We start from the raw sequence: 26,635 nt of genomic DNA, 5'->3' as shown, positions 1-26,635 counted from the left end.
GGTGTTTCCTGAAACATCTAAAAAACAAAGCAACAGAGCCTAGGGCACTTCCACTTATGGTCCTATAGCTTAGGGAAATTAAAATCAAAAAGACACGGTCACCCCAAAGTTTGGGACGGCTCTGTTTACAGAACCTCGTTTACAGTACAAGTTCAATATCACAGAAAGCAAAAAATGGATAAAGAAGTTGTGGTACTTACGTACAATGCAATATCACTCAGCAATGAAATCTATGTCATCAGGCCCGTAGCAGCATAATGAGTGGATGCAGGTATGATGAGTCTAAGTGAAATAAGTCACACAGAAAAAGAAACATCATAAGATATCACTACTACACGGAATGTAAACTTGGCTACACAGGAACTGAATTACAAAACAGAACAGGGTCTCAAATGTAGAAAACCAACTTATGCTTGCTTAAGGGGAAAGGTGAGTTGGGGTGCTGCATAAAACCAGAGATTGAAATTAGCACAGATACCGTTCCATAAGCCAAATATGTAATAGACAAGAGCTACTCCTTGCTCAACGAAGTGGACTAAACACCCCATATTAAACGCTTAAAAATACACCTGACTAGAAATAATCTTAAAAACTACGGATTTATATGTCTCCGAAAGAGAACCAAGCGTGTGTACAGCGGCATAAACGCAGCAGTGATAGGATTGGTGAGGTTCAGTGAGCAAATGCAGACACTTTGAAGTCATATTGCATGGTACCCATTCCATGGGTCTCAACTCTCCAAGTTTAAGGGATTCTTCCTTCAGCTAAAACATGCATGTGGAACCCAGAGTATGATCCACCGTGTGATCGGGAAACGTGTTCAAATGTGTCTCAGTTTTCATCCCCTGGTACTCGGGTGCAACACTCCAGACGCTTTACTAACACTCTCCCCACTTGGAGAGTCAGTGCCTTTAACATCCTGTATGGCCCAGTTTGCAATTTCTGCGGAAAATGTACAGGAATAGGGAGAACCAATGAGAAACTAGCTGGAGGTGTCTGGACGGGCAAATTTAACTCTCATTTCCCACCAGAAAGAGGAATTAACCAAAGGCTCAGCATGCCGTGCCGGAACCACACTAGGGCCTGAAGCAATCCTGCGTTGTTGCGGCCAGCTCACAAGAAAGCGAGTTGAAGAAAGGAGCTCAGGGGCACTGTAATTCACAAACCTGCAGAGTTATAAATGACAGCTATCGTCCAAAAATATATTGAAGTAAGGTTGCCAAGAGGACTTGAAAGCGGGCCAGAATTGCAGGAAACCGATTTCAGGAGGTAGACGGGAATTGCATGTAAAGCATAGGAAAAGAGGCAGAACGTCCACAATGATGCACTTGGCCAAAAAGGGCGTATGTGTTCTTTCCTGAATATATTCAGGAAAAAACGCATACGCCCTTTTTGGCCAACCAAGCAGGCTTGCAAAGGAAATCTACACTACAATGAAGTCTCACTGCCCCCCGGTCAAAAGGGCCATATGAAAAAAGTGTAATATCCAGAAAGGCAGGACAGGCCATGGAGAACTGGGAGCCTTGTTATGCTGATGGGCGGGATGTAAATTGCCAACAGCCACTCTGGAGAAGTGTATGGTGTTTCCTGAAACATCTAAAAAACAAAGCAACAGAGCCTAGGGCACATCCACTTATGGTCCTATAGCTTAGGGAAATTAAAATCAAAAAGACACAGCCACCCCAAAGTTTGGGACTGCTCTATTTACAAGAACCTCGTTTACGGTACAAGTTCAATATCACAGAAAGCGAAAAATGGATACAGAAGTTGTGGTACTTACGTACAATGCAATATCACTCAGCAATGAAATCTATGTCATCAGGCCCGTAGCAGCATAATGAGTGGATTCAGGTATGATGATTCTAAGTGAAATAAGTCACACAGAAAAAGAAACATCATAAGGTATCAGTACTACACGGAATGTAAACTTGGCTACACAGGAACTGAATTACAAAACAGAACAGGGTCTCAAATGTAGAAAACCAACTTATGCTTGCTTGAGGGGAAAGGTGAGTTGGGGTGCTGCATGAAACCAGAGATTGAAATTAGCACAGATACCGTTCCATAAGCCAAATATGCAATAGACAAGAGCTACACCTTGCTCAACGAAGTGGACTCAACACCCCATATTAAACGCCTAAGAATATACCTGACTAGAAATAATCTTAAAACCTACGGATTTATATGTCTCCGAAAGAGAATCAAGCGTGTGTACAGCGGCATAAACGCAGCAGTGATAGGATTGGTGAGGTTCGGTGAGCAAATGCAGACCCTTTGAAGTCATATTGCATGGTACCCATTCCATGGGTCTCAACTCTCCAGGTTTAAGGGATTCTTCCTTCAGCTGAAACATGCATGTGGAACACAGAGTATGATCCACCGTGTGATCAGGAAACGTGTTCAAATGTGTCTCAGTTTTCGTCCCCTCGTACTCGGGTGCAACATTCAAGACGCTTTACTAACACTCTCCCCACTTGGAGAGTCAGTGTCTTTAAACTACTGTTTGGCCCAGTTTGCAATTTCTGCGGAAAATGTACAGGAATAGGGAGAACCAATGAGAAACTAGCTGGAGGTGTCTGGACGGGCAAATTTAACTCTCATTTCCCACCAGAAAGAGGAATTAACCAAAGGCTCAGCATGCTGTGCCGGAACCACACTAGGGCCTGAAGCAATCCTGCGGTGTTGCGGCCAGCTCACAAGAAAGCGAGTTGAAGAAAGGAACTCAGGGGCACTGTAATTCACAAACCTGCAGAGTTATAAATGACAGCTATCGTCCAAAAATATATTGAAGTAAGGCTGCCAAGAGGACTTGAAAGTGGTGCAGAATTGCACGAAACCGATTTCAGGAGGTAGACTGGAATTGCATGTAAAGCATAGGAAAAGAGGCAGAACGTCCACAACGATGCACTTGGCCAAAATGGGCGTATGCGTTTTTTCCTCAGGAAAAAACGCATACGCCCTTTTTGGCCAACCAAGCAAGCTTGCAAAGGAAATCTGCACTACAATGAAGTCTCACTGCCGCCCAGTCAAAAGGGCCATCTGAAAAATGTGTAAAATCCAGAAAGGCAGGACAGGCCATGGAGAACTGGGAGCCTTGTTATGCTGATGGGCGGGATGTAAATTGCCAACAGCCACTCTGGAGAAGTGTATGGTGTTTCCTGAAACATCTAAAAAACAAAGCAACAGAGCCTAGGGCACTTCCACTTATGGTCCTATAGCTTAGGGAAATTAAAATCAAAAAGACACAGCCACCCCAAAGTTTGGGACGGCTCTGTTTACAAGAACCTCGTTTATGGTACAAGTTCAATATCACAGAAAGCGAAAAATGGATAAAGAAGTTGTGGTACTTACGTACAATGCAATATCACTCAGCAATGAAATCTATGTCATCAGGCCCGTAGCAGCATAATGAGTGGATTCAGGTACGATGATTCTAAGTGAAATAAGTCACACAGAAAAAGAAACATCATAAGATATCACCAATACACGGAATGTAAACTTGGCTACACAGGAACTGAATTACAAAACAGAACAGGGTCTCAAATGTAGAAAACCAACTTATGCTTGCTTAAGGGGAAAGGTGAGTTGGGGTGCTGCATGAAACCAGAGATTGAAATTAGCACAGATACCGTTCCATAAGCCAAATATGCAATAGACAAGAGCTTTTCCTTGCTGAACGAAGTGGACTCAACACCCCATATTAAACGCCTAAGAATATACCTGACTAGAAATAATCTTAAAACCTACGGATTTATATGTCTCCGAAAGAGAATCAAGCGTGTGTACAGCGGCATAAACGCAGCAGTGATAGGATTGGTGAGGTTTGCTGAGCAAATGCAGACCCTTTGAAGTCATATTGCATGGTACCCATTCCATGGGTCTCAACTCTCCATGTTTAAGGGATTCTTCCTTCAGCTAAAACATGCATGTGGAACCCAGAGTATGATCCACCGTGTGATCGGGAAACGTGTTAAAATGTGTCTCAGTTTTCGTCCCCTGGTACTCGGGTGCAACATTCAAGACGCTTTACTAACACTCTCCCCACTTGGAGAGTCATTGCCTTTAAACTCCTGTTAGGCCCAGTTTGCAATTTCTGCGGAAAATGTACAGGAATAGGGAGAACCAATGAGAGACTAGCTGGAGGTGTGTGGACAGGCAAATTTAACTCTCATTTCCCACCAGGAAGATGAATTAACCAAAGGCTCAGCGTGCCGTGCCGGAACCACACTAGGGCCTGAAGCAATCCTGCGGTGTTGCGGCCAGCTCACAAGAAAGCGAGTTGAAGAAAGGAGCTCAGGGGCACTGTAATTCACAAACCTGCAGAGTTATAAATGACAGCTATCGTCCAAAAATATATTGAAATAAGGCTGCCAAGAGGACTTGAAAGTGGTGCAGAACTGCACGAAACCGATTTCAGGAGGTAGACTGGAATTGCATGTAAAGCATAGGAAAAGAGGCAGAACGTCCACAACGATGCACTTGGCCAAAAAGGGCGTATGCGTTTTTTCCTGAATATATTCAGGAAAAAACGCATACGCCCTTTTTGGCCAACCAAGAAAGCTTGCAAAGGAAATCTGCACTACAATGAAGTCTCACTGCCCCCCAGTCAAAAGGGCCATCTGAAAAAAGTGTAAAATCCAGAAAGGCAGGACAGGCCATGGAGAAATGGGAGCCTTGTTATGCTGATGGGCGGGATGTCAATTGCCAACAGCCACTGTGGAGAAGTGTATGGTGTTTCCTGAAACATCTAAAAAACAAAGCAACAGAGCCTAGGGCACTTCCACTTATGGTCCTATAGCTTAGGGAAATTAAAATCAAAAAGACACAGCCACCCCAAAGTTTGGGACGGCTCTGTTTACAAGAACCTCGTTTATGGTACAAGTTCAATATCACAGAAAGGGAAAAATGGATAAAGAAGTAGTGGTACTTACGTACAATGCAATATCACTCAGCAATGAAATCTGTGTCATCAGGCCCGTCGCAGCATAATGAGTGGATTCAGGTACGATGATTCTAAGTGAAATAAGTCACACAGAAAAAGAAATATCATAAGATATCACCAATACACGGAATGTAAACTTGGCTACACAGGAACTGAATTACAAAACAGGACAGGGTCTCAAATGTAGAAAACCAACTTATGCTTGCTTAAGGGGAAAGGTGAGTTGGGGTGCTGCATGAAACCAGAGATTGAAATTAGCACAGATACCGTTCCATAAGCCAAATATGTAATAGACAAGAGCTACTCCTTGCTCAACGAAGTGGACTCAACACCCCATATTAAACGCCTAAGAATATACCTGACTAGTAAGAATATTAAAACCTACCGATTTATATGTCTCCGAAAAAGAATCAAGCGTGTGTACGGCGGCATAAACGCAGCAGTGATAGGATTGGTGAGGTTCGGTGAGCAAATGCAGACCCTTTGAAGTCATATTGCATGGTACCCATTCCATGGGTCTCAACTCTCCAGGTTTAAGGGATTCTTCCTTCAGCTAAAACATGCATGTGGAACCCAGAGTATGATCCACCGTGTGATCGGGAAACGTGTTCAAATGTGTCTCGTTTTCGTCCCCTGGTACTCGGGTGCAACATTCCAGATGCTTTACTAACACTCTCCCCACTTGGAGAGTCAGTGCCTTTAACCTCCTGTTTGGCCCAGTTTGTAATTTCTGTGGAAAATGAAAAGGAATAGGGAGAACGAAAGAGAGACTAGCTGGAGGTGTCTGGACGGGCAAATTTAACTCTCATTTCCCACCAGGAAGAGGAATTAACCAAAGGCACAGCGTGCCGTGCCGGAACTACACTAGGGCCTGAAGCAATCCTGCGGTGTTGCGGCCAGCTCACAAGAAAGCGAGTTGAAGAAAGGAGCTCAGGGGCACTGTAATTCACAAACCTGCAGAGTTATAAATGACAGCTATCGTCCAAAAATATATTGAAGTAAGGCTGCCAAGAGGACTTGAAAGCGGGGCAGAATTGCAGGAAATCGATTTCAGGAGGTAGACTGGAATTGCATGTAAAGCATAGGAAAAGAGGCAGAACGTCCACAATGATGCACTTGGCCAAAAAGGGCGTATGTGTTTTTTCCTGAATATATTCAGGAAAAAACGCATACGCCCTTTTTGGCCAACCAAGCAAGCTTGCAAAGGATATCTGCACTACAATGAAGTCTCACTGCTCCCCGGTCAAAAGGGCTATCTGAAAAAAGTGTAAAATCCCGAAAGGCAGGACAGGCCATGGAGAACTGGGAGCCTTGTTATGCTGATGGGCGGGATGTAAATTGCCAACAGCCACTCTGGAGAAGTGTATGGTGTTTCCTGAAACATCTAAAAAACAAAGCAACAGAGCCTAGGGCACTTCCACTTATGGTCCTATAGCTTAGGGAAATTAAAATCAAAAAGACACAGTCACCCCAAAGTTTGGGATGGCTCTGTTGACAAGAACCTCGTTTACGGTACAAGTTCAATATCACAGAAAGCGAAAAATGGATAAAGAAGTTGTGGTACTTACGTACAATGCAATATCACTCAGCAATGAAATCTATGTCATCAGGCCCGTAGCAGCATAATGAGTGGATTCAGGTATGATGATTCTAAGTGAAATAAGTCACACATAAAAAGAAACACCATAAGATATCACTACTACACGGAAGGTAAACTTGGCTACACAAGAACTGAATTACAAAACAGAACAGGGTCTCAAATGTAGAAAACCAACTTATGCTTGCTTGAGGGGAAAGGTGAGTTGGGGTGCTGCATGAAACCAGAGATTGAAATTAGCACAGATACCGTTCCATAAGCCAAATATGTAATAGACAAGAGCTACTCCTTGCTCAACGAAGTGGACTCAACACCCCATATTAAACGCCTAAGAATATACCTGACTAGTAAGAATATTAAAACCTACCGATTTATATGTCTCCGAAAAAGAATCAAGCGTGTGTACGGCGGCATAAACGCAGCAGTGATAGGATTGGTGAAGTTCGGTGAGCAAATGCAGACCCTTTGAAGTCATATTGCATGGTACCCATTCCATGGGTCTCAACTCTCCAGGTTTAAGGGATTCTTCCTTCAGCTGAAACATGCATGTGGAACACAGAGTATGATCCACCGTGTGATCAGGAAACGTGTTCAAATGTGTCTCAGTTTTCGTCCCCTGGTACTCGGGTGCAACATTCAAGACGCTTTACTAACACTCTCCCCACTTGGAGAGTCAGTGTCTTTAAACTCCTGTTTGGCCCAGTTTGCAATTTCTGCGGAAAATGTACAGGAATAGGGAGAACTAATGAGACACTAGCTGGAGGTGTGTGGACGGGCAAATTTAACTCTCATTTCCCACCAGGAAGAGGAATTAACCAAAGGCTCAGCGTGCCGTGCCGGAACCACACTAGGGCCTGAAGCAATCCTGCGGTGTTGCGGCCAGCTCACAAGAAAGCGAGTTGAAGAAAGGAGCTCAGGGGCACTGTAATTCACAAACCTGCAGAGTTATAAATGACAGCTATCGTCCAAAAATATATTGAAGTAAGGCTGCCAAGAGGACTTGAAAGCGGGGCAGAATTGCAGGAAATCGATTTCAGGAGGTACACTGGAATTGCATGTAAAGCATAGGAAAAGAGGCAGAACGTCCACAATGATGCACTTGGCCAAAAAGGGCGTATGCGTTTTTTCCTGAATATATTCAGGAAAAAACGCATACGCACTTTTTGGCCAACCAAGCAAGCTTGCAAAGGAAATCTGCACTATAATGAAGTCTCACTGCCCCCCGGTCAAAAGGGCCATCTGAAAAAAGTGTAAAATCCAGAAAGGCAGGACAGGCCATGGAGAACTGGGAGCCTTGTTATGCTGATGGGCGGGATGTAAATTGCCAACAGCCACTCTGGAGAAGTGTATGGTGTTTCCTGAAACATCTAAAAAACAAAGCAACAGAGCCTAGGGCACTTCCACTTATGGTCCTATAGCTTAGGGAAATTAAAATCAAAAAGACACAGCCTCCCCAAACTTTGGGACGGCTCTGTTTACAAGAACCTCGTTTACCGTACAAGTTCAATATCACAGAAAGCGAAAAATGGATACAGAAGTTGTGGTACTTACGTACAATGCAATATCACTTAGCAATGAAATCTATGTCATCAGGCCCGTAGCAGCATAATGAGTGGATGCAGGTATGATGAGTCTAAGTGAAATAAGTCACACAGAAAAAGAAACATCATAAGATATCACTACTACACGGAATGTAAACTTGGCAACACAGGAACTGAATTACAAAACAGAACAGGGTGTCAAATGTAGAAAACCAACTTATGCTTGCTTAAGGGGAAAGGTGAGTTGGGGTGCTGCATGAAACCAGAGATTGAAATTAGCACAGATACTGTTCCATAAGCCAAATATGCAATAGACTAGAGCTACTCCTTGCTGAACGAAGTGGACTCAACACCCCATATTAAACGCCTAAGAATATACCTGACTAGAAATAATCTTAAAACCTACGGATTTATATGTCTCCGAAAGAGAATCAAGCGTGTGTACAGCGGCATAAACGCAGCAGTGATAGGATTGGTGAGGTTAGGTGAGCAAATGCAGACCCTTTGAAGTCATATTGCATGGTACCCATTCCATGGGTCTCAACTCTCCAGGTTTAAGGGATTCTTCCTTTAGCTAAAACATGCATGTGGAACACAGAGTATGATCCACCGTGTGATCAGGAAACGTGTTCAAATGTGTCTCAGTTTTCGTCCCCTGGTACTCGGGTGCAACATTCAAGACGCGTTACTAGCACTCTCCCCACTTGGAGAGTCAGTGTCTTTAAACTCCTGTTTGGCCCAGTTTGCAATTTCTGCGGAAAATGTACAAGAATAGGGAGAACCAATGAGAAACTAGCTGGAGGGGTCTGGACGGGCAAATTTAACTCTCATTTCCCACCAGAAAGAGGAATTAACAAAAGGCTCAGCATGCCTTGCCGGAACCACACTAGGGCCTGAAGCAATCCTGCGGTGTTGCGGCCAGCTCACAAGAAAGCGAGTTGAAGAAAGGAGCTCAGGGGCACTGTAATTCACAAACCTGCAGAGTTATAAATGACAGCTATCGTCCAAAAATATATTGAAGTAAGGCTGCCAAGAGGACTTGAAAGCGGGGCAGGATTGCAGGAAACCGATTTCAGGAGGTAGACAGAAATTGCATGTAAAGCATAGGAAAAGAGGCAGAACGAACACAATGATGCACTTGGGCAAAAAGGGCGTATGCGTTTTTTCCTGAATATATTCAGGAAAAAACGCATACGCCCTTTTTGGCCAACCAAGCAAGCTTGCAAAGTAAATCTGCACTACAATGAAGTCTCACTGCCCCCCGGTCAAAAGGGCCATCTGAAAAAAGTGTAAAATCCAGAAAGGCAGGACAGGCCATGGAGAACTGGGAGCCTTGTTATGCTGATGGGCGGGATGTAAATTGCCAACAGCCACTCTGGAGAAGTGTATGCTGTTTCCTGAAACATCTAAAAAACAAAGCAACAGAGCCTAGGGCACTTCCACTTATGGTCCTATAGCTTAGGGAAATTAAAATCAAAAAGACACAGCCACCCCAAACTTTGGGACTGCTCTGTTTACAAGAACCTCATTTACCGTACAAGTTCAATATCACAGAAAGCGAAAAATGGATGCAGAAGTTGTGGTACTTACATACAATGCAATATCACTCAGCAATTAAATCTATGTCATCAGGCCCGTAGCAGCATAATGAGTGGATTCAGGTATGATGATTCTAAGTGAAATAAGTCACACAGAAAAAGAAACACCATAAGATATCACTACTGCACGGAAGGTAAACTTGGCTACACAAGAACTGGATTACAAAACAGAACAGTGTCTCAAATGTAGAAAACCAACTTATGCTTGCTTGAGGGGAAAGGTGAGTTGGGGTGCTGCATGAAACCAGAGATTGAAATTAGCACAGATACCGTTCCATAAGCCAAATATGTAGTAGACAAGAGCTACTCCTTGCTCAACGAAGTGGACTCAACACCCCATATTAAACGCCAAAGAATATACCTGACTAGTAAGAATATTAAAACCTACGGATTTATATGTCTCCGAAAGAGAATCAAGCGTGTGTACAGCAGCATAAACGCAGCAGTGATAGGATTGGTGAGGTTCGGTGAGCAAATGCAGACCCTTTGAAGTCATATTGCATGGTACCCATTCCATGGGTCTCAACTCTCCAAGTTTAAGGGATTCTTCCTTCAGCTAAAACATGCATGTGGAACACAGAGTATGATCCACCGTGTGATCAGGAAACGTCTTCAAATGTGTCTCAGTTTTCGTCCCCTGGTACTCGGGTGCAACACTCCAGACGCTTTACTAACACTCTCTCCACTTGGAGAGTCAGTGCCTTTAACCTCCTGTATGGCCCAGTTTGCAATTTCTGCGGAAAATGTACAGGAATAGGGAGAACCAATGATAAACTACCTGGAGGTGTCTGGACGGGCAAATTTAACTCTCATTTCCCACCAGGAAGAGGAATTAACCAAAGGCTCAGCGTGCCGTGCCGGATACACACTAGGGCCTGAAGCAATCCTGCGGTGTTGCGGCCAGCTCACAAAAAAGCGAGGTGAAGAAAGGAGCTCAGGGGCACTGTAATTCACAAACCTGCAGAGTTATAAATGACAGCTATCGTCCAAAAATATATTGAAGTAAGGCTGCCAAGAGGACTTGAAAGTGGTGCAGAATTGCACGAAACCGATTTCAGGAGGTAGACTGGAATTGCATGTAAAGCATAGGAAAAGAGGCAGAACGTCCACAATGATGCACTTGGGCAAAAAGGGCGTATGCGATTTTTCCTGAATATATTCAGGAAAAAACGCATACGCCCTTTTTGGCCAACCAAGCAAGCTTGCAAAGGAAATCTACACTACAATGAAGTCTCACTGCCGCCCAGTTAAAAGGGCCATCTGAAAAATGTGTAAAATCCAGAAAGGCAGGACAGGCCATGGAGAACTGGGAGCCTTGTTATGCTGATGGGCGGGATGTAAACTGCCAACAGCCACTCTGGAGAAATGTATGGTGTTTCCTGAAACATCTAAAAAACAAAGCAACAGAGCCTAGGGCACTTCCACTTATGGTCCTATAGCTTAGGGAAATTAAAATCAAAAAGACACAGCCACCCCAAAGTTTGGGAAGGCTCTGTTTACAAGAACCTCGTTTATGGTACAAGTTCAATATCACAGAAAGCGAAAAATGGATAAAGAAGTTGTGGTACTTAGGTACAATGCAATATCACTCAGCAATGAAATCTATGTCATCAGGCCCGTACCAGCATAATGAGTGGATTCAGGTACGATGATTCTAAGTGAAATAAGTCACACAGAAAAAGAAACATCATAAGATATCACCAATACACGGAATGTAAACTTGGCTACACAGGAACTGAATTACAAAACAGAACAGGGTCTCAAATGTAGAAAACCAACTTATGCTTGCTTAAGGGGAAAGGTGAGTTGGGGTGCTGCATGAAACCAGAGATTGAAATTAGCACAGATACCGTTCCTTAAGCCAAATATGCAATAGACAAGAGCTACTCCTTGCTGAACGAAGTGGACTCAACACCCCATATTAAACGCCTAAGAATATACCTGACTAGAAATAATCTTAAAACCTATGGATTTATATGTCTCCGAAAGAGAATCAAGCGTGTGTACAGTGGCATAAACGCAGCAGTGATAGGATTGGTGAGCTTCGGTGAGCAAATGCAGACCCTTTAAAGTCATATTGCATGGTACCCATTCCATGGGTCTCAACTCTCCAGGTTTAAGGGATTCTTCCTTCAGCTAAAACATGCATGTGGAACGCAGAGTATGATCCACCGTTTGATTCGGAAACGTGTTCAAATGTGTCTCGTTTTCGTCCCCTGGTACTCGGGTGCAACATTCCAGATGCTTTACTAACACTCTCCCCACTTGGAGAGTCAGTGCCTTTAACCTCCTGTTTGGCCCAGTTTGCAATTTCTGTGGAAAATGAACAGGAATAGGGAGAACGAAAGAGAGACTAGCTGGAGGTGTCTGGACGGGCAAATTTAACTCTCATTTCCGACCAGAAAGAGGAATTAACCAAAGGCTCAGCGTGCCGTGCCGGAACTACACTAGGGCTTGATGCAATCCGGTGGTGTTGCGGCCAGCTCACAAGAAAGCGAGTTGAAGAAAGGAGCTCAGGGGCACTGTAATTCACAAACCTGCAGAGTTATAAATGACAGCTATCGTCCAAAAATATATTGAAGTAAGGCTGCCAAGAGGACTTGAAAGCGGGGCAGAATTGCAGGAAATCGATTTCAGGAGGTACACTGGAATTGCATGTAAAGCATAGAAAAGAGGCAGAACGTCCACAATGATGCACTTGGCCAAAAAGGGCGTATGCGTTTTTTCCTGAATATATTCAGGAAAAAACGCATACGCCCTTTTTGGCCAACCAAGCAAGCTTGCAAAGGATATCTGCACTACAATGAAGTCTCACAGCCCCCCGGTCAAAAGGGCCATCTGAAAAAAGTGTAAAATCTAGAAAGGCAGGACAGGCCATGGAGAACTGGGAGCCTTGTTATGCTGATGGGCGGGATGTAAATTGCCAACAGCCACTCTGGAGAAGTGTATGGTGTTTCCTGAAACATCTAAAAAACTAAGCAACAGAGCCTAGGGCACTTCCACTTATGGTCCTATAGCTTAGGGAAATTAAAATCAAAAAGACACGGTCACCCCAAAGTTTGGGACGGCTCTGTTTACAAGAACCTCGTTTACGGTACAAGTTCAATATCACAGAGAGCGAAAAATGGATAAAGAAGTTGTGGTACTTACGTACAATGCAATATCACTCAGCAATGAAATCTATGTCATCAGGCCCGTAGCAGCATAATGAGTGGATGCAGGTATGATGAGTCTAAGTGAAATAAGTCACACAGAAAAAGAAACATCATAATATATCACTACTACACGGAATGTAAACTTGGCTACACAGGAACTGAATTACAAAACAGAACAGGGTGTCAAATGTAGAAAACGAACTTATGCTTGCTTAAGGGGAAAGGTGAGTTGGGGTGCTGCATGAAACCAGAGATTGAAATTAGCACAGATACTGTTCTATAAGCCAAATATGCAATAGACTAGAGCTACTCCTTGCTCAACGAAGTGGACTCAACACCCCATATTAAACGCCTAAGAATATACCTGACTAGAAATAATCTTAAAACCTACGGATTTATATGTCTCCGAAAGAGAATCAAGCGTGTGTACAGCGGCATAAACGCAGCAGTGATAGGATTGGTGAGGTTCGGTGAGCAAATGCAGACCCTTTGAAGTCATATTGCATGGTACCCATTCCATGGGTCTCAACTCTCCAGGTTTAAGGGATTTTTCCTTCAGCTAAAACATGCATGTGGAACCCAGAGTATGATCCACCGTGTGATCGGGAAACGTGTTCAAATGTGTCTCGTTTTCGTCCCTGGTACTCGGGTGCAACATTCCAGATGCTTTACTAACACTCTCCCCACTTGGAGAGTCAGTGCCTTTAACCTCCTGTTTGGCCCAGTTTGTAATTTCTGTGGAAGATGAACAGGAAGATGGAGAACCAAGGAGAGACTAGCTGGAGGTGTCTGGAAGGGTAAATTTAACTCTCATTTCCCACCAGGAAGAGGAATTAACCAAAGGCTCAGCGTGCCATGCCGGAACCACACTAGGGACTGAAGCAATCCTGCGGTGTTGCGGCCAGCTCACAAAAAAGCGAGTTGAAGAAAGGAGCTCAGGGACACTGTAATTCACAACCCTACAGAGTTATAAATGACACTTATCGTCCAAAAATATATTGAAGTAAGGCTGCCAAGAGGACTTGAAAGTGGGGCAGAATTGCAGGAAACCGATTTCAGGAGGTACACTGGAATTGCATGTAAAGCATAGGAAAAGAGGCAGAACGTCCACAATGATGCACTTGGCCAAAAAGGGCGTATGCGTTCTTTCCTGAATATATTCAGGAAAAAACGCATACGCCCTTTTTGGCCAACCAAGCAAGCTTGCAAAGGAAATCTGCACTACAATGAAGTCTCACTGCCCCCCGGTCAAAAGGGCCATCTGAAAAAAGTGTAAAATCCAGAAAGGCAGGACAGGCCATGGAGAACTGGGAGCCTTGTTATGCTGATGGGCGGGATGTAAATTGCCAGCAGCCACTCTGGAGAAGTGTATGGTGTTTCCTGAAACATCCAAAAAACAAAGCAACAGAGCCTAGGGCACTTCCACTTATGGTCCTATAGCTTAGGGAAATTAAAATCAAAAAGACACAGCCACCCCAAAGTTTGGGATGGCTCTGTTTACAAGAACCTCGTTTACGGTACAAGTTCAATATCACAGAAAGCGAAAAATGGATAAAGAAGTTGTGGTACTTACGTACAATGCAATATCACTCAGCAATGAAATCTATGTCATCAGGCCTGTAGCAGCATAATGACTGGATTCAGGTACGATGATTCTAAGTGAAATAAGTCACACAGAAAAAGAAACATCATAAGGTATCACTAATACATGGAATGTAAACTTGGCTACACAGGAACTGAATTACAAAGCAAAACAGGGTCTCAAATGTAGAAAACCAACTTATGCTTGCTTAAGGGGAAAGGTGAGTTGGGGTGCTGCATAAAACCAGAGATTGAAATTAGCACAGATACCGTTCCATAAGCCAAATATGTAATAGACAAGAGCTACTCCTTACTCAACGAAGTGGACTCAACACCCCATATTAAACGCCTAAGAATATACCTGACTAGTAAGAATCTTAAAACCTATGGATTTATATGTCTCCGAAAGAGAATCAAGCGTGTGTACAGCGGCATAAACGCAGCAGTGATAGGATTGGTGAGGTTCGGTGAGCAAATGCAGACCCTTTGAAGTCATATTGCATGGTACCCATTACATCGGTCTCAACTCTCTAGGTCTAAGGGATTCTTCCTTCAGCTAAAACATCCATGTGGAACCAAGAGTATGATCCACCATGTGATCGGGAAATGTGTTCAAATGTGTCTCAGTTTTCGTCCCCTGGTACTCGGGTGCAACACTCCAGACGCTTTACTAACACTCTCCGCACTTGGAGAGTCAGTGCCTTTAACCTCCTGTTTGGCCCAGTTTGCAATTTCTGTGGAAGATGAACAGGAATAGTGAAAACCAATGAGAGACTAGCTCGAGGTGTCTGGACGGGCAAATTTAACTCTCATTTCCCACCAGGAAGAGGAATTAACCAAAGGTTCAGCATGCCGTGCCAGAACCAAACTAGGGCCTGAAGCAATCCTGCAGTGTTGCGGCCAGCTCACAAGAAAGCGAGTTGAAGAAACGAGCTCAGGGGCACTGTAATTCACAAACCTGCAGAGTTATAAATGACAGCTATCGTCCAAAAATATATTGAAGTAAGGCTGCCAAGAGGACTTGAAAGCGGGGCAGAATTGCAGGAAACCGATTTTAGGAGGTAGACAGGAATTGCATGTAAAGCATAGGAAAAGAGGCAGAACGTCCACAATGATGCACTTGGCCAAAAAGGGCGTATGCGTTTTTTCCTGAATATATTCAGGAAAAAACGCATACGCCCTTTTTGGCCAACCAAGCAAGCTTGCAAAGGAAATCTGCACTACAATGAAGTCTCACTGCCCCCCGGTCAAAAGGGCCATCTGAAAAATGTGTAAAATCCAGAAAGGCAGGACAGGCCATGGAGAACTGGGAGCCTTGTTATGCTGGTGGGCGTGATGTAAATTGCCAACAGCCACTCTGGAGAAGTGTATGGTGTTTCCTGAAACATCTAAAAAACAAAGCAACAGAGCCTAGGGCACTTCCACTTATGGTCCTATAGCTTAGGGAAATTAAAATCAAAAAGACACGGTCACCCCAAAGTTTGGGACGGCTCTGTTTACAAGAACCTCGTTTACGGTACAAGTTCAATATCACAGAAAGCAAAAAATGGATAAAGAAGTTGTGGTACTTACGTACAATGCAATATCACTCAGCAATGAAATCTATGTCATCAGGCCCGTAGCAGCATAATGAGTGGATGCAGGTATGATGAGTCTAAGTGAAATAAGTCACACAGAAAAAGAAACATCATAAGATATCACTACTACACGGAATGTAAACTTGGCTACACAGGAACTGAATTACAAAACAGAACAGGGTGTCAAATGTAGAAAACCAACTTATGCTTGCTTAAGTGGAAAGGTGAGTTGGGGTGCTGCATGAAACCAGAGATTGAAATTAGCACAGATACCGTTCAATAAGCCAAATATGCAATAGACAAGAGCTACTCCTTGCTGAACGAAGTGGACTCAACACCCCATATTAAACGCCTAAGAATATACCTGACTAGAAATAATCTTAAAACCTACGGATTTATATGTCTCCGAAAGAGAATCAAGCGTGTGTACAGCGGCATAAACGCAGCAGTGATAGGATTGGTGAGGTTCGGTGAGCAAATGCAGACCCTTTGAAGTCATATTGCATGGTACCCATTCCATGGGTCTCAACTCTCCAGGTTTAAGGGATTCTTCCTTCAGCTAAAACATGCATGTGGAACCCAGAGTATGATCCACCGTGTGATCGGGAAACGTGTTCAAATGTGTCTCGTTTTCGTCCCTGGTACTCGGGTGCAACATTCCAGATGCTTTACTAACACTCTCCCCACTTGGAGAGTCAGTGCCTTTAACCTCCTGTTTGGCCCAGTTTGTAATTTCTGTGGAAAATGAATAGGAATAGGGAGAACGAAAGAGAGACTAGCTGGAGGTGTCTGGACGGGCAAATTTAAATCTCATTTCCCACCAGGAAGAGGAATTAACCAAAGGCTCAGCGTGCCGTGCCGGATCCACACTAGGGCCTGAAGCAATCCTACGGTGTTGCGGCCAGCTCACAAAAAAGCGAGTTGAAGAAAGGAGCTCAGGGGCACTGTAATTCACAAACCTGCAGAGTTATAAATGACAGCTATCGTCCAAAAATATATTGAAGTAAGGCTGCCAAGAGGACTTGAAAGTGGTGCAGAATTGCACGAAACCGATTTCAGGAGGTAGACTGGAATTGCATGTAAAGCATAGGAAAAGAGGCAGAACATCCACAACGATGCACTTGGCCAAAAAGGGCGTATGCGTTTTTTCCTGAATATATTCAGGAAAAAACGCATACGCCCTTTTTGGCCAACCAAGCAAGCTTGCAAAGGAAATCTGCACTACAATGAAGTCTCACTGCCCCCCGGTCAAAATGGCCATCTGAAAAAAGTGTAAAATCCAGAAAGGCAGGACAGGCCATGGAGAACTGGGAGCCTTGTTATGCTGATGGGCGTGATGTAAATTGCCAACAGCCACTCTGGAGAAGTGTATGGTGTTTCCTGAAACATCTAAAAAACAAAGCAACAGAGCCTAGGGCACTTCCACTTATGGTCCTATAGCTTAGGGAAATTAAAATCAAAAAGACACAGCCACCCCAAAGTTTGGGACGGCTCTGTTTACAAGAACCTCGTTTATGGTACAAGTTCAATATCACAGAAAGCGAAAAATGGATAAAGAAGTTGTGGTACTTACGTACAATGCAATATCACTCAGCAATGAAATCTATGTCATCAGGCCCGTAGCAGCATAATGAGTGGATTCAGGTACGATGATTCTAAGTGAAATAAGTCACACAGAAAAAGAAACATCATAAGATATCACTACTACACGGAAGGTAAACTTGGCTACACAGGAACTGAATTACAAAACAGAACAGGGTCTCAAATGTAGAAAACCAACTTATGCTTGCTTAAGGGGAAAGGTGAGTTGGGGTGCTGCATGAAACCAGAGATTGAAATTAGCACAGATACCGTTCCATAAGCCAAATATGCAATAGACAAGAGCTACTCCTTGCTGAACGAAGTGGACTCAACACCCCATATTAAACGCCTAAGAATATACCTGACTAGAAATAATCTTAAAACCTACGGATGTATATGTCTCCAAAAGTGAATCAAGCGTGTGTACAGCGGCATAAACGCAGCAGTGATAGGATTGGTGAGGTTCGGTGAGCAAATGCAGACCCTTTGAAGTCATATTGCATGGTACCCATTCCATGGGTCTCAACTCTCCAAGTTTAAGGGATTCTTCCTTCAGCTAAAACATGCATGTGGAACACAGAGTATGATCCACCGTATGATGAGGAAACGTGTTCAAATGTGTCTCAGTTTTCGTCCCCTGGTACTCGGGTGCAACACTCCAGACGCTTTACTAACACTCACCCCACTTGGAGAGTCAGTGCCTTTAACCTCCTGTATGGCCCAGTTTGCAATTTCTGCGGAAAATGTACAGGAATAGGGAGAACCAATGAGAAACTAGCTGGAGGTGTCTGGACGGGCAAATTTAACTCTCATTTCCGACCAGAAAGAGGAATTAACCAAAGGCTCAGCATGCCGTGCCGGAACCACACTAGGGCCTGAAGCAATCCTGCGGTGTTGCGGCCAGCTCACAAGAAAGCGAGTTGAAGAAAGGAGCTCAGGGGCACTGTAATTCACAAACCTGCAGAGTTATAAATGACAGCTATCGTCCAAAAATATATTGAAGTAAGGCTGCCAAGAGGACTTGAAAGCGGGGCAGAATTGCAGGAAACCGATTTCAGGAGGTAGACGGGAATTGCATGTAAAGCATAGGAAAAGAGGCAGAACGTCCACAATGATGCTCTTGGCCAAAAAGGGCGTATGTGTTCTTTCCTGAATATATTCAGGAAAAAACGCATACGCACTTTTTGGCCAACCAAGCAAGCTTGCAAAGATAATCAACACTACAATGAAGTCTCACTGCAGCCCAGTCAAAAGGGCCATCTGAAAAATGTGTAAAATCCAGAAAGGCAGGACAGGCCATGGAGAACTGGGAGCCTTGTTATGCTGATGGGCGGGATGTAAATTGCCAACAGCCACTCTGGAGAAGTGTATGGTGTTTCCTGAAACATCTAAAAAACAAAGCAACAGAGCCTAGGGCACTTCCACTTATGGTCCTATAGCTTAGGGAAATTAAAATCTAAAAGACACAGCCACCCCAAAGTTTAGGACGGCTCTGTTTACAAGAACCTCGTTTACGGTACAAGTTCAATATCACAGAAAGCGAAAAATGGATAAAGAAGTTGTGGTACTTACGTACAATGCAATATCACTCAGCAATGAAATCTATGTCATCAGGCCCGTAGCAGCATAATGAGTGGATTCAGGTATGATGATTCTAAGTGAAATAAGTCACACAGAAAAAGAAACATCATAAGATATCACTACTACACGGAAGGTAAACTTGGCTACACAGGAACTGAATTACAAAACAGAACAGGGTCTCAAATGTAGAAAACCAACTTATGCTTGCTTAAGGGGAAAGGTGAGTTGGGGTGCTGCATGAAACCAGAGATTGAAATTAGCACAGATACCGTTCCATAAGCCAAATATGCAATAGACAAGAGCTACTCCTTGCTGAACGAAGTGGACTCAACACCCCATATTAAACGCCTAAGAATATACCTGACTAGAAATAATCTTAAAACCTACGGATGTATATGTCTCCAAAAGTGAATCAAGCGTGTGTACAGCGGCATAAACGCAGCAGTGATAGGATTGGTGAGGTTCGGTGAGCAAATGCAGACCCTTTGAAGTCATATTGCATGGTACCCATTCCATGGGTCTCAACTCTCCAAGTTTAAGGGATTCTTCCTTCAGCTAAAACATGCATGTGGAACACAGAGTATGATCCACCGTGTGATCAGGAAACGTGTTCAAATGTGTCTCAGTTTTCGTCCCCTGGTACTCGGGTGCAACATTCAAGACGCTTTACTAACACTCTCCCCACTTGGAGAGTCAGTGTCTTTAAACTCCTGTTTGGCCCAGTTTGCAATTTCTGCGGAAACTGTACAGGAATAGGGAGAACCAATGAGAGACTAGCTGGAGGTGTGTGGACGGGCAAATTTAACTCTCATTTCCCACCAGGAAGAGGAATTAACCAAAGGCTCAGCGTGCCGTGCCGGAACCACACTAGGGCCTGAAGCAATCCTGCGGTGTTGCGGCCAGCTCACAAGAAAGCGAGTTGAAGAAAGGAGCTCAGGGGCACTGTAATACACAAACATGCAGAGTTATAAATGACAGCTATCGTCCAAAAATATATTGAAGTAAGGCTGCCAAGAGGACTTGAAAGCGGGGCAGAATTGCAGGAAACCGATAACAGGAGGTAGACGGGAATTGCATGTAAAGCATAGGAAAAGAGGCAGAACGTCCACAATGATGCACTTGGCCAAAAAGGGCGTATGCATTTTTTCCTGAATATATTCAGGAAAAAACGCATACGCCCTTTTTGGCCAACCAAGCAAGCTTGCAAAGGAAATCTGCACTACAATGAAGTCTCACTGCCCCCCGGTCAAAAGGGCCATCTGAAAAAAGTGTAAAATCCAGAAAGGCAGGACAGGCCATGGAGAACTGGGAGCCTTGTTATGCTGGTGGGCGGGATGTAAATTGCCAACAGCCACTCTGGAGAAGTGTATGGTGTTTCCTGAAACATCTAAAAAACAAAGCAACAGAGCCTAGGGCACTTCCACTTATGGTCCTATAGCTTAGGGAAATTAAAATCAAAAAGACACAGCCACCCCAAAGTTTGGGACGGCTCTGTTTACAAGAACCTCGTTTACGGTACAAGTTCAATATCACAGAAAGCAAAAAATGGATAAAGAAGTTGTGGTACTTACGTACAATGCAATATCACTCAGCAATGAAATCTATGTCATCAGGCCCATAGCAGCATAATGAGTGGATGCAGGTATGATGAGTCTAAGTGAAATAAGTCACACAGAAAAAGAAACATCATAAGATATCACTACTACACGGAATGTAAACTTGGCTACACAGGAACTGAATTACAAAACAGAACAGGGTCTCAAATGTAGAAAACCAACTTATGCTTGCTTAAGGGGAAAGGTGAGTTGGGGTGCTGCATGAAACCAGAGATTGAAATTAGCACAGATACCGTTCCATAAGCCAAATAAGCAATAGACAAGAGCTACTCCTTGCTGAACGAAGTGGACTCAACACCCCATATAAACGCCTAAGAATATACCTGACTAGTAAGAATATTAAAACCTACCGATTTATATGTCTCCGAAAGAGAATCAAGCGTGTGTACGGTGGCATAAACGCAGCAGTGATAGGATTGGTGAAGTTCGGTGAGCAAATGCAGACCCGTTGAAGTCATATTGCACGGTACCCATTCCATGGGACTCAACTCTCCAGGTTTAAGGGATTCTTCCTTCAGCTAAAACATGCATGTGGAATCCAGAGTATGATCCACCGTGTGATCGGGAAACGTGTTCAAATGTGTCTCAGTTTTCGTCCCGTAGAACTCGGGTGCAATATTCCAGATGCTTTACTAACACTCTCCCCACTTGGAGAGTCAGTGCCTTTTACCTCCTGTTTGGCCCAGTTTGCAATTTCTGTGGAAAATGAACAGGAATAGGGAGAACCAATGAGAGACTAGCTGGAGGTGTCTGGACGGGCAAATTTAACTCTCATTTCCCACCAGGAAGAGGAATTAACCAAAGGCTCAACATGCCGTGCCGGAAACAAACTAGGGCCTGAAGCAATCCTGCGGTGTTGCGGCCAGCTCAAAAGAAAGCGAGTTGAAGAAAGCTCAGGGGCACTGTAATTCACAAACCTGCAGAGTTATAAATGACAGCTATCTTCCAAAAATATATTGAAGTAAGGCAGCCAAGAGGAGTTGAAAGCGGGGCAGAATTGCAGGAAACCGATTTCAGGAGGTAGACTGGAATTGCATGTAAAGCATAGGAAAAGAGGCAGAACGTCCACAATGATGCACTTGGCCAAAAAGGGCGTATGCGTTTTTTCCTGAATATATTCAGGAAAAAACGCATACGCCCTTTTTGGCCAACCAAGCAAGCTTGCAAAGGAAATCTGCACTACAATGAAGTCTCACTGCCCCCCGGTCAAAAGGGCCATCTGAAAAAAGTGTAAAATCCAGAAAGGCAGGACAGGCCATGGAGAACTGGGAGCCTTGTTATGCTGATGGGCGGCATGTAAATTGCCAGCAGCCACTCTGGCGAAGTGTATGGTGTTTCCTGAAACATCCAAATAACAAAGCAACAGAGCCTAGGGCACTTCCACTTATGGTCCTATAGCTTAGGGAAATTAAAATCAAAAAGACACAGCCACCCCAAGTTTGGGACGGCTCTGTTTACAAGAACCTCGTTTACGGTACAAGTTCAATATCACAGAAAGCGAAAAATGGATAAAGAAGTTGTGGTACTTACGTACAATGCAATATCACTCAGCAATGAAATCTATGTCATCAGGCCTGTAGCAGCATAATGAGTGGATTCAGGTACGATGATTCTAAGTGAAATAAGTCACACAGGGCTTACCTGGTGGCGCAGTGGTTGAGAGTCCGCCTGCCGATGCAGAGTACATGGGTTCGTGCCCCGATCCGGGAAGATCCCACATGCCGCGGAGTGGCTGGGCCTGTGAGCCATGGCCGCTGAGCCTGCGCGTCCGGAGCCTGTGCTCTGCAATGGGAAAGACCACAACAGTGAGAGGCCCACGTACCGCAAAAAAAAAAATAAATAAAAAAATAAAAAAATAAAAAAATAAAAAATAAGTCACACAGAAAAAGAAACATCATAAGATATCACTACTACACGGATGTAAACTTGGTTACACAGGAACTAAATTACTAAACAGAACAGAGTGTGAAATGTAGAAAACCAATTTATGCTTGCTTAAGGGGAAAGGTGAGTTGGGGTGCTGCATACAACAAGAGATTGAAATTAGCACAGATACCGTTCCATAAGCCAAATATATAATAGACAAGTGCTACTCCTTGCTCAACGAAGTGGACTCAACACCCCATATTAAACGCCTAACAATATACCTGACTAGTAAGAATCTTAAAAACTATGGATTTATATGTCTCCGAAAGAGAATCAAGCGTGTGTACAGCGGCATAAACGCAGCAGTGATAGGATTGGTGAGGTTCGGTGAGCAAATGCAGACCCTTTGAAGTCATATTGCATGGTACCCATTCCATGGGTCTCAACTCTCCAGGTTTAAGGGATTCTTCCTTCAGCTAAAACATGCATGTGGAACCCAGAGTATTATCCACCGTGTGATCGGAAAACGTGTTCAAATGTGTCTCAGTTTACGTCCCCTGGTACTCGGGTGCAACATTCCAGACGCTTTACTAACACTCTCCCCACTTGGAGAGTCAGTGCCTTTAACCTCCTGTTTGGCCCAGTTTGCAATTTCTGTGGAAAATGAACAGGAATAGGGAGAACCAATGAGAGACTAGCTGGAGCTGTCTGGACGGGCAAATTTAACTCTCATTTCCCACCAGGAAGAGGAATTAACCAAAGGCTCAGCATGCCGTGCCGGGAAACAAACTAGGGCCTGAAGCAATCCTGCGGTGTTGCGGCCAGCTCACAAGAAAGCGAGTTGAAGAAAGGAGCTCAGGGGCACTGTAATTCACAAACCTGCAGAGTTATAAATGACAGCTATCGTCCAAAAATATATTGAAGTAAGGCTGCCAAGAGGACTTGAAAGCGGGGCAGAATTGCAGGAAACCGATTTCAGGAGGTAGACGGGAATTGCATGTAAAGCATAGGAAAAGAGGCAGAACGTCCACAATGATGCACTTGGCCAAAAAGGGCGTATGTGTTCTTTCCTGAATATATTCAGGAAAAAACGCATACGCACTTTTTGGCCAACCAAGCAAGCTTGCAAAGATAATCAACACTACAATGAAGTCTCACTGCAGCCCAGTCAAAAGGGCCATCTGAAAAATGTGTAAAATCCAGAAAGGTAGGACAGGCCATGGAGAACTGGGAGCCTTGTTATGCTGATGGGCGGGATGTAAATTGCCAACAGCCACTCTGGAGAAGTGTATGGTGTTTCCTGAAACATCTAAAAAACAAAGCAACAGAGCCTAGGGCACTTCCACTTATGGTCCTATAGCTTAGGGAAATTAAAATCAAAAAGACACAGCCACCCCAAAGTTTGGGACGGCTCTGTTTACAAGAACCTCGTTTATGGTACAAGTTCAATATCACAGAAAGCGAAAAATGGATAAAGAAGTTGTGGTACTTACGTACAATGCAATATCACTCAGCAATGAAATCTATGTCATCAGGCCCGTCGCAGCATAATGAGTGGATTCAGGTATGATGATTCTAAGTGAAATAAGTCACACAGAAAAAGAAACATCATAAGATATCACTACTACACGGAAGGTAAACTTGGCTACACAGGAACTGAATTACAAAACAGAACAGGGTCTCAAATGTAGAAAACCAACTTATGCTTGCTTAAGGGGAAAGGTGAGTTGGGGTGCTGCATAAATCCAGAGATTGAAATTAGCACAGATACCGTTCCATAAGCCAAATATGCAATAGACAAGAGCTACTCCTTGCTGAACGAAGTGGACTCAACACCCCATATTAAACGCCTAAGAATATACCTGACTAGAAATAATCTTAAAACCTACGGATGTATATGTCTCCAAAAGTGAATCAAGCGTGTGTACAGCGGCATAAACGCAGCAGTGATAGGATTGGTGAGGTTCGGTGAGCAAATGCAGACCCTTTGAAGTCATATTGCATGGTACCCATTCCATGGGTCTCAACTCTCCAAGTTTAAGGGATTCTTCCTTCAGCTAAAACATGCATGTGGAACACAGAGTATGATCCACCGTGTGATCAGGAAACGTGTTCAAATGTGTCTCAGTTTTCGTCCCCTGGTACTCGGGTGCAACATTCAAGACGCTTTACTAACACTCTCCCCACTTGGAGAGTCAGTGTCTTTAAACTCCTGTTTGGCCCAGTTTGCAATTTCTGCGGAAACTGTACAGGAATAGGGAGAACCAATGAGAGACTAGCTGGAGGTGTGTGGACGGGCAAATTTAACTCTCATTTCCCACCAGGAAGAGGAATTAACCAAAGGCTCAGCGTGCCGTGCCGGAACCACACTAGGGCCTGAAGCAATCCTGCGGTGTTGCGGCCAGCTCACAAGAAAGCGAGTTGAAGAAAGGAGCTCAGGGGCACTGTAATTCACAAACATGCAGAGTTATAAATGACAGCTATCGTCCAAAAATATATTGAAGTAAGGCTGCCAAGAGGACTTGAAAGCGGGGCAGAATTGCAGGAAACCGATAACAGGAGGTAGACGGGAATTGCATGTAAAGCATAGGAAAAGAGGCAGAACGTCCACAATGATGCACTTGGCCAAAAAGGGCGTATGCATTTTTTCCTGAATATATTCAGGAAAAAACGCATACGCCCTTTTTGGCCAACCAAGCAAGCTTGCAAAGGAAATCTGCACTACAATGAAGTCTCACTGCCCCCCGGTCAAAAGGGCCATCTGAAAAAAGTGTAAAATCCAGAAAGGCAGGACAGGCCATGGAGAACTGGGAGCCTTGTTATGCTGGTGGGCGTGATGTAAATTGCCAACAGCCACTCTGGAGAAGTGTATGCTGTTTCCTGAAACATCTAAAAAACAAAGCAACAGAGCCTAGGGCACTTCCACTTATGGTCCTATAGCTTAGGGAAATTAAAATCAAAAAGACACAGCCACCCCAAAGTTTGGGACGGCTCTGTTTACAAGAACCTCGTTTACGGTACAAGTTCAATATCACAGAAAGCAAAAAATGGATAAAGAAGTTGTGGTACTTACGTACAATGCAATATCACTCAGCAATGAAATCTATGTCATCAGGCCCATAGCAGCATAATGAGTGGATGCAGGTATGATGAGTCTAAGTGAAATAAGTCACACAGAAAAAGAAACATCATAAGATATCACTACTACACGGAATGTAAACTTGGCTACACAGGAACTGAATTACAAAACAGAACAGGGTCTCAAATGTAGAAAACCAACTTATGCTTGCTTAAGGGGAAAGGTGAGTTGGGGTGCTGCATGAAACCAGAGATTGAAATTAGCACAGATACCGTTCCATAAGCCAAATAAGCAATAGACAAGAGCTACTCCTTGCTGAACGAAGTGGACTCAACACCCCATATAAACGCCTAAGAATATACCTGACTAGTAAGAATATTAAAACCTACCGATTTATATGTCTCCGAAAGAGAATCAAGCGTGTGTACGGTGGCATAAACGCAGCAGTGATAGGATTGGTGAAGTTCGGTGAGCAAATGCAGACCCGTTGAAGTCATATTGCACGGTACCCATTCCATGGGACTCAACTCTCCAGGTTTAAGGGATTCTTCCTTCAGCTAAAACATGCATGTGGAATCCAGAGTATGATCCACCGTGTGATCGGGAAACGTGTTCAAATGTGTCTCAGTTTTCGTCCCGTAGAACTCGGGTGCAATATTCCAGATGCTTTACTAACACTCTCCCCACTTGGAGAGTCAGTGCCTTTTACCTCCTGTTTGGCCCAGTTTGCAATTTCTGTGGAAAATGAACAGGAATAGGGAGAACCAATGAGAGACTAGCTGGAGGTGTCTGGACGGGCAAATTTAACTCTCATTTCCCACCAGGAAGAGGAATTAACCAAAGGCTCAACATGCCGTGCCGGAAACAAACTAGGGCCTGAAGCAATCCTGCGGTGTTGCGGCCAGCTCAAAAGAAAGCGAG

This window comes from Leucopleurus acutus, assembly GCF_964270905.1.
Source record: "Leucopleurus acutus genome assembly, chromosome: 1".
Classification (NCBI taxonomy): Eukaryota; Metazoa; Chordata; class Mammalia; order Artiodactyla; family Delphinidae; genus Leucopleurus; species Leucopleurus acutus.
The sequence above is the reverse complement of the archived record's forward strand: the minus strand, read 5'-3'. Positions refer to the sequence as shown.